The following is a 9,764-nucleotide window of genomic DNA, read 5'->3' on the forward strand; positions in this document are numbered from 1 at the left end:
TCATAACTATTCTTCCTCCATCTTCCATTATCTTATTTAATGTTATCTTTGTGTCCTCTAACATACTTTTATGTTCACTCTTTTCCCACGAGGCTGTTTTCGGAGGCACATAATTTATCACAAACTTTCTGCTCTTCTTATCTCTGTCTTCCACTTCGATCATAATCATCTCTACTGTATTCTTTCCATATGTGACACACCTAACGTTTATATCCTTCTTAGTCAGGAACATAACTCCACCCCCTAGCTTTGTCTTTCTGTTTCTAATCCAATAATTATATGCATCATGTCCTACACTGTTGGGTGGTAGTGGACCTTTTAATTTTGTTTCTACAATTCCCATTATGTCCGGTTCTTTTTCCTTCAAATAATCATTCAGCTCATTCAATCCTGTTATTAATCCATCTATATTTGTGTAAGACACTCTTTGTTTTCTGCTACTTCCATTGTGTTCTCTGTTTCCCTTTTGTTTTTCTCTTGTGTGTCGAATTTCCTTAGTTTCATATTCACTACTCTCCAATAGAATCTCTCTTTTTCTGACTCTGTTCTGTTCTCGTTTTTTTCTGTCCTCTCTTTCTTCTTTATTCATTTCCCTTTTTATCCATACCTTTTTATATTGTTCACTTGTTGCTAGTTTCCCTGTTTTGGATAAGATATTCTCTGCCGTCGTTTGTGACCTGAATTTAATCTTAATTGGTCTGGTCTTATCTGTACTATACTTTCCGAGTCTGAGCTTCTCTTCGATTTGTTTAATTATTTCTGGTTCATCTTGCTGAACTAATTGTAGTAAACTGCTTACTTTTTCATTTTCCTCTTTGATTCTTGAGGTTCTATCTGGGTTATTTTTCTCTTCCATTCCTAATATAATTATACATTTCTTTTTGTCTGCTAAGTCTCTTACAATATTCTCCTGTCTCATCACTTTGATAACTGAGTCTTCAGTTTGTTCTTTCATTTGCTGTTTAATTATATCAGTAAATGCAACTTTACTATTTTCCTGTATCTTTCTCCACCCCTGTGCCTCTTTTGCTATTGTTTCTTTATTGTCTTTATTGTTCCTTTTTAATTCTTTATTCTCCTTTTTTACTTCTCTTAAATGTCTTTTTAGTTCTTCTATTTCATCAGTTAAGTTTTTGTTCGCCTTCTCTAGTTCTTCCAATCTTTCAAACTTTTCTGCAAGTTTTGACATTTTACCGAACCTAACCTCCCAATGTTCAGTCATTTGTTCAAGCCTTTCCTCCAGTTTTGCTAGTCGGGGGAGGTTGGTATCCGCCTCCCCCTCTTTAAATCCTTGGAAATTGTTATCCTCACCTTCCATTGAATTGTTCTTATCTATGTTTCTAATCTTTACATTTTTGTTAGACATTTCGTCGTCACTAAATTGGTCGGGACCTCTTTTGTTTACATTGCGTCTGCCTGCCTGGGCCAAGTCCTCTCCTTCCTCATTTCCTTCCATTTCCCTCAGTAATCCCTCCCCTTCTCCTTTTTCCTCACTATCCCCTACACCACGAGCAATCCCCCCCACCCTGTAAATACAATAGGTACTTCCTTTGCTTCGGGATCCACGAAATTTCACTTTTTCTTCAGAACGTCTTCTAAGCCGTCCGTTCGTTGAAGTGTGTGTGTGTGTATACATATATGTATACAGTATATATATATATATATATATATATATATATATATATATATATATATATATATGGGATCTAGACAGAATCCCAACAGCCACAATCCCGATTCATACTGCTGGTGCTGTGAATTTCGAAAATCTAATAACTGCAAAGGAAGAGCAGGTTACCAAACTTGTGAATGAAGGACATTTACTAACAAAATTTGAGAAATACAATTATGTTCCTTATGGAAGTGCTGCTAGTGTTGCAAAAATAAATGAAATAAAGTATAAAGCAAAATCCACTAGAGATCAACCGATTCATATCTTTCAGTCAAGTACCACATCTGCTAATCCAAATATTGTGCCATGTCTACCTTCCAAAAACGCCCTAAGAAAGACAATAAAGCAGATCAGGTGCAGTGATCATCCATTTGAGCCGACGTCATTTGTGGATATTAACATTCCTCCTGAATTTGTGGTGACGCGCCGCTCCAATCAGGAACTTGGAAAGCTCCCCAAGTTCCTGCCGGTCTCCTTTAAAAAGTCAGCATTTCACCGAGATGACACGCCATACGGGAAGTCCTCCGGAAAATCATCACCCTCCCCCACCCACCTCCAAGGGTCACAATCCTGACGCACTCTCGCTCGAGCCTCGAAGTACTTCTGAGCAGCTACTGCACCTCCAGACCATAGCTGAGTGAAGAAATACCTCGACTCTCGACAGAAATAGCGAAACTCGGCACTAGCCTCCTGTTCCAATGGGTACCCGCCCACGTAGGACTCGAGGGAAATGAAAAAGCCGACAAAGTGACTAAATGGGGTGCACTAGGTCTGGAGGATACCGCCATGCTCGTCCCACCCTCAACTGGTGGTGCCAACAAGAAGATAGACACTGCTGCATGGGAACTATGGAGAGAGGAGTATGAGACTATTGCAGCTAACCGAGGATGGCCCACTACAACCAACACTAAACCCACCCACAAAACTCTACCTGCACTGCCTCCACACACCTTGGCCATGGCATCCACAATCCGGGTAAACCACTGGCGAACCCAATACATGGATACAACATGCACATGCGGCAAGGAGCTAGCCTCTTTTAAACCACTGCCTCTTCATCTGCCCCACCCTGGGGCACCACTTCCAGCACCTCAGAGACCTCCTGGGGGATCCCACCACAGCCCTGTACCGTCTCCGGGCAGGTAGCAACACGGATGCCGGGCAGGGACACCTAGTCCTTGCAGCAAAACTTACCTGCTCCTCCCCAGTAGGGTCCCTGTTGTGACTCTGCTACAAAACACCCCGGCCACTAAGAAACCCCTCTCAATACACCCACCTACATAATTAACCCAGGCAAGCTACAAGCTATATTTTAACTAAAAGACAGTCCCTTAATCGGCGTGTGTGTGTGGAGAGAGAGAGAGAGAGAGAGAGAGAGAGAGAGAGAGAGAGAGAGAGAGAGAGAGAGAGAGAGAGAGAGAGAGAGAGAGAGATCCTCTCCACCAAGCTGCCTCGGGACCAGTCCTCTCCACCAAGCTGCCTCGGGACCAGTCCTCTCCACCAAGCTGCCTCGGGACCAGTCCTCTCCACCAAGCTGCCTCGGGACCAGTCCTCTCCACCAAGCTGCCTCGGGACCAGTCCTCTCCACCAAGCTGCCTCGGGACCAGTCCTCTCCACCAAGCTGCCTCGGGACCAGTCCTCTCCACCACGCTGCCTCGGGACCAGTCCTCTCCACCACGCTGCCTCGGGACCAGTCCTCTCCACCACGCTGCCTCGGGACCAGTCCTCTCCACCAAGCTGCCTCGGGACCAGTCCTCTCCACCAAGCTGCCTCGGGACCAGTCCTCTCCACCAAGCTGCCTCGGGACCAGTCCGCTCCAGGAAGCCACCAGCAAGTCGTCTCATTCCCTCCTGTGGCTCTTCGCCCACAACCACGACACTTGATGAGGCCTTCACTCCGGACCTTCTCCCAACGAGACTACGTCTGTTCCCTCTGAGCATATTAACCATTAAACCTTAGTTTTAGTGTTATTGTGAGTCTCATTTTCCCTGGCTTGTCCATACCGAATCAAACCCACCACAAACTTAAGTTAAATGGTGGTTTATTTTTTAAAGAGACTTTATATTCAAGGAGGACCGAATTTTGATGTCCACTACAGCCGCAAATTTGAAGAGACTATCAGAAGCCCCATTTTGGATTATAGAGGGTACTTTTAAAACTATACCTACAATATTTTACCAAAAATGTACACAATTCATGCATGTGTGGGACATGGAAATTGTAGAATTTTTCCACTTGTGTATGCTTTTATCACTGGGAAGAGTGAGGTCTTGCATAAACACTTGTTTCAAGATTTGACAGACATTGCTGACAAAAATTAAATTGATTTGAACCCACAATCCATAATATCAGATTTGGAACTGGCTGCAATTCAAGCTTCTAAAAGTGAATTTCCTAATGCCAACAACAGTTTTTTCTTTCATTTAGGATAGTGCATCTGGAGAAGAATTTAGTCAACTTGATTGTCAATTCGTTACTACAATGATGAAGATTTTAGTTAACTGATAACACATGCCTTGGCATTTCTTCCACCTGATGAAATTCCAGACGCCTTTGAAGTTTTAAAATCTTGTAGGCATCAAATAAGTTAATATATCTTTTATATTGAGTTTATTGTCTCAATCTGATATTATATTTTTATCCCTTATATATATGATACTGAATCTAATTTCATTGTTAATATCACTTGTGAAATATGAATTTTCAATATTATATATATTATATATATATAATACATATATATATATATATACATATTTTACATATGGGACTGGGGTTTTGTCTACATTTGGGATAAGAGGGTGGGGTTTTATTCGCTGGGGTTTCGTCTTCTGGGGTTTTTGTCTACTGGGTTTTTGTCATATAATCCTTGTAATCATAACTAAAATATATTTGTATAATTTCAGTTACATTATTAGTCGAAATTTTATTGCAAAATTTGAATAAGGAAACATTTGTGAAACTGATAATATATCATTATCACATACAAAAAATATCAAAAGTATGAATGTTGGCAGAAGGATAATATATATCAATATCAGGTGTTGGGATTATGGGTGCCAGTTTAGTATGTGGCCTACGATTTTTTTTTCTCTGCTATAGTATGTGGCCTACCTATTCGACGCACCGAGGAACGCGCCAAGCTTTGCAGTATATATAGTTTGTAATCTTTAAGTAATAACAGTTCTCCGTCTGTGATTCCTTTGTCATCACTGTTTAACAGCGGTACGTTTTTCAAATTTTACCATTACGTTTTAATGTTGTTTTTTAAAGTGTAACTTACTAGTTTAAACTTGTTGCTATATTCTAATTGTTTGTTTATATTTTTCATAATTTTTCATATTTCTTTGCAGTTAACCTTACCCATCCAGAGATGTTGCTCAGAGAATTTTATTTGACAATTGCTGCTAGTAATGAAAGTGCAACGTCATTTTTACGAGAAAAGGGTGTCCTACAGGAACAACATTTATGTGAGAAGTGTGATGGTCCCATGAGACTAGCAAACAAAAAATCCCGTGGACAAGAGAGAATGGTCTGGAGATGCAAACAAAAGGGGTGCCAGGCAACCAAATCTACTCGAACTGGGAATAAGTTATTCGCTTATACAGATCTCAATGGTAAGTTAAATAGCAGCCTGTCATTGTACCAAATTTTAGAGTTGGTTTACCTGTGGACCCTTGGAATGGGAGTGGAGACAGTGCAAAGTATTACAGGAAGGTCTAAACCAATAATAGTAGACTGGTTCAATTATTGCCGTGAAGTGTGCTCTGCAATAGTTTCTGTTGAAAAGAGGGGTCAGATGAAGGGCACTGACTTTTCACCAGTACAAATAGATGAGGCACGCTTTGCTGGTCGCAGAAAGTACAATAGAGGTCGCATGTTAGACAGTGATCATGCACCAGAAGAAGAAGATGAAGATGAAATTGCTGAGAATAATCGCAATCATGGACGGAGAATCGATGGTCCATGGGTGTTCGAGTTGATTCAAGGACGAGATGTGAGGTACTTCTATGTGGAGAAGCAAAATGCAGAAACCCTTATACCAATCATCCAAAGGGAAGTGGAAGTTGGTTCGGTAATTCACTCCGATGAGTGGGCCGCTTATTGTCAACTACAGCAAGTAGGATTTCATCATGCGACCGTTAACCATCAACACCACTATGTTGATTCAGCTACTGGCGTTCGTACTCAAAAAATTGAAAGATCGTGGTTGGAAAGTAAAATAGACATTCTGAAGAAAGAGCGTGGAGTCCCTTTTCATCACTTCCAAGGGCATCTTGATGAATACTGCTGGCGGTATTCAATGGGACCTGATGGCGACTTATTTTTATGCATTTTGCAGGATATCCGAGAAATTTTTGTATGACTTGTTAATAAATTGCTTTTTAATTATTAAATGAAAACATTTTCAAAGTATTGTTGTTTGTTTCAAAATTTTCCTGAGGTAGGACACATTCAAATAGGGTAGGCCACATACTAAACCAGTTTCAAAGAGGTAGGCCACATACTAAACCGGCACCCAAAAATTAAGGGTACCATGTACTATTATGTTTCAACTACTGTTACGGAAGAGTATGATTTTTCAGGACCAAACATAGCGGGTATGTGTCTTCGTTTCTATTTAATGAATATGAACTACTAGTACTATTGTAACTGATGTATGTACTTTCTTTTTACTGAACGATTTCCGTGTCAAAGTTTCTGTTTCAGGATCAATGTGAAATATATTGTTTCAAAAGCACTGATGCATATCCATGTACAGCCACTATCCGAGTTACGACCTAGATAGGTTCCGACCAACCAGTCGTAAGACGGATCCTATTCAAAATGGCCGACACGAGGGTTCTACTCTAGGATACATGATATCAATCTGTTGCGTTTTTCAGTAACTTTTCCTATTGAATACTATTAAATACAAGCTGTTTACTGTTTATTTATCAATGTTTTTAGTTTCATTTTTATAATTTTTTCTATTTTTTTTTATGTTTTAATACTGTACTGTATTTCAGTATATATACGTATGCAGGTACTGTATGTATATACTATACCTGTATACACACACACACACGTATTGAGTTTTTTTAAATTGTAATTTCCTTTTAATATTTTTTTCTTAATTCTTCAATTGTTGTATGTACTCTAAATATATGTGAATTTTAAGATCCATTTTCTCATCCATTTCAATCCATTCTAAGTGTGAGATATAGGTACAGTACATTTATCTTTGTATACAGCATTGAGTAAAAGCAGCAATGACTCCAGCAGCACTGTAGGAGAGAAGCCAAACGCAGAGTATGGGATCCAATGTATTTAACGTTGCGCCCAGCAGGGCTTCTCCCGAAATAACATGGTGGACTTTTTTTAAGGCTATTGACCCATAAAGGGGTCATTAAGCCTGGTGTGAAGTTGTTCAGTCTCTACTTTTTTCTACTTTTTTTTTTTTTAACACCAGTTTCATGTTCGTTTCTCCCCGCAAGCTCGGGTTATATAAGGAGTCAGATGTTTGTCCACTATGTTATTTCTGAAGAAGCCCTGGTGGGCGAAACGTTAAATATAATTGGATCCCATACTCTGCATTTGGCTTCTCTCCTACAGTTGTATACATTATTGTTTTCAGTTGCTTAGTTGTTAATATGTTATGGTAAGTTAAAGAAAGAAAATACTTATTATAGTGTATTCGTATTAATAAACTCATAATAGGCATCAGGTAGACGTGGTCGTAAGTATGCAAATATCCTTCATCCATAATTTATCAAACTCTTCTGCAAATGCCTTAGCTGCAGGCACATCACTGCTAGCAGCCTCACCTTTCAACAACATGTGGTGAACCTGGTAACGCTCTCGAAAGCAACGAAACCACCCAGCACTCGCTATGAATTCATGTGAAGCCTATTCTTCACCTGCATGTTCTTTCAACATGTGAAATTAACTTGTAGCCTTACTTTGCATTGCTTGCAATGTCACTCTCACATTTCTTTGCCTATTATCTTCCAACCACGTGCATAGCAACTTTTCCATCTCTGCCATAACTGCCGTACGCAATGCCGGTTGCCACAACTATCTTACGTGCTGTGCTGCCAGACATGTACAGTAAACTCATAATAGGCATCTGCTAGATGTGGTCGTAAGTACGCGGTCGAAACTCGCGTATGTCGTAACTTGGATCGTGACTGTATATCACTATCGTCCAATATTTAAGGCACCTGTAATGTGCTGTACACGATACAATAGCAATATTCACAATAAATACTAATGTAGGTTTTGTTCTGTAAAGATTCACTGGAGGTTTCTTGGAATATTGTGGATACGTGTATGTTTAGTGACAGGTGAAATTTGTTTGTTGAAATACATGTGTAGTTAGTTGTGCAAATAAAGTAATTGTGTGCATTTCAATGACCAGATGACTAGATTTCGAAAAACACCGAAGATGACTGCTTGTCAATTTGAGAGATTGAGATTATAACATGTGGTCACACTCACACACACATATGTGAAGGCCTAATTTATGCTCCGCACAAAATAATGTACATAGGATACAGCCACTGATCTATATTGTTATGTAGATCAGTGGATACAAGTTAAAACATCTACATGTTCTCTTGTTTATGTCAGTTTTAGTGTACATGTTTGATTACTTTTATGGTCAAATACCGATACATGTCGACATGTACTGTTTCATAAACCACACAGGAAAACTTATTTACAGATCACATCACTATCACGCAGCCCATACCAGCCACATAGGCCACAAGAGTAACATGACAGCTCCCATAACCGGCGGAGCGGTTCACACGTGCTAATGTTTTGATACTACCAATATGGCAGCCATGTCCCGCCTGCCCGTCTCACTCCTGGGGCAGCCAACGGCCCGTATACTCGATCCAGGTGTTTTGCAGATCAGTACTACCAACAACTTCTGGCAAAGGGTACCAAGCTAAATGCAAAGACTCCAGCCAGGAACTACAGGGCATTGTGTCAAAACTAAAATCTCACAGAGATAAATGACAAGGTCAGCCACAGCATACAGAAGAAACTGATGACCCAGGTAAATAATTTTACCTATATTGTGTGCATTTCTCCCTTTTCATATGCATACATACATACATATACCAAGGCTTTTTCCCCCTTACAAGGGAGGTAGCCAAAAAGGGAAAGGCATAAAATCATTTCCACCCATTCCACCCCTGAATACACTCCACACCCCTCCACCCTCCCTTTTATCTGAGCACCTCCTGGATGACGGGTCATCCCTGCACTTTGTCCACTGCCCTGGGTCAGAAGCAGTGTTGCAAGACACAGCACATCCACAGCAAGGCTGCTTCATTAAATCAGCGACCCCCCATTGCATAAAAGGAGAGGACGGGGAGAAATCCCTTCGGGCTGCGTCAAATTTTGCTCACACATACTACCTCACCCCCCATCCCCCTGCCCATTCCACCTCATGCAATCACAACATCATCCATATACAACCATTCTCCATTCACCCCTGTCTTCTGCCCTCTCCCATCCTTCCTCAACAGACATTCCCCTCTTCCCCAAAGCCCCCTTCACCCCATCCATCCATCTCATCCTAGGATGTCCCCTCATGTTCACTCCCTCCACATCTGCCTTCCATACCTCTTTTATTAGTCTTTCTTCACTCATTCTTTCCATGTGTCCAAACCATCCTAATATTCTTTCATCAACCCCATCTCCCAGCTCCATTTCCACCCCTGTTCTCCTTCTCACCTCCTCATTTCTCACTCTAGCTAGCCTAGTAACCCCCATCATACTTCTCAGACACCTCATCTCAAACACATTCAAACTCCTTCTCTCTTCTTCTCTTATGTTCCATGTTTCTGCCCCATACAGTGCTGTTGGCACAATCACTCCTTCATACAATCTCCTCTTAGCATCCTTTCCCAAATGTCTATTCCTCATTACACTCTTTAATCCACCAAGGCATTTACTCGCTTCTCTCAATCTACATTCTACCTCCACCTTTTCCTGCCACATTTGCACCCAAGTATCTAAAACTATCCACTTCCTCCAGTTGCTCTCCCTTAATGCTCACTTCCAGTCTACTGCTACTTTCACCCCTTGTACATCTCAT

The 9,764-nt window shown here is 40.8% G+C and overlaps 1 pseudogene; it reads left to right on the forward strand.

Annotated features, from left to right (window-relative positions):
- Window positions 1-2,458: 2,458 nt before the first annotated feature.
- On the forward strand, window positions 2,459-6,038 carry LOC143022522 (uncharacterized; annotated as a pseudogene).
- Window positions 6,039-9,764: the final 3,726 nt, after the last annotated feature.

Source organism: Oratosquilla oratoria, unplaced genomic scaffold (assembly GCF_046742065.1).
Source record: "Oratosquilla oratoria isolate Oo_2021 unplaced genomic scaffold, ASM4674206v1 SCAFFOLD110, whole genome shotgun sequence".
Taxonomy (NCBI): Eukaryota; Metazoa; Arthropoda; class Malacostraca; order Stomatopoda; family Squillidae; genus Oratosquilla; species Oratosquilla oratoria.